Raw genomic sequence first — 231 nt, 5'->3', positions numbered from 1 at the left:
GGGGGGGCCCCCCCCGGGCCCGCCCTCCTGGGAAAAACTAGCCAATGGAACCCCCAAGTCGGCCAGGGGCAGGACTGGTGCCTACGTCAGCCAGTCGAGTGAGGGAAGAGCGAGGAAGAAGGCCAGCTGTCGCCCTAGTCCCGCCTTCTTTGCGTCAGGGGTCAGTGACCGAGTGACGTCAGCGAAAAGAGATTACATTGAATATTTTACTAAAAATTTTCGCTTCGTGGC

The sequence above is a fragment of the Tupaia chinensis genome, unplaced genomic scaffold, assembly GCF_000334495.1.
Source record: "Tupaia chinensis unplaced genomic scaffold, TupChi_1.0 Scaffold145814_1, whole genome shotgun sequence".
In the NCBI taxonomy this organism is placed as follows: Eukaryota; Metazoa; Chordata; class Mammalia; order Scandentia; family Tupaiidae; genus Tupaia; species Tupaia belangeri.
The sequence above is the reverse complement of the archived record's forward strand: the minus strand, read 5'-3'. Positions refer to the sequence as shown.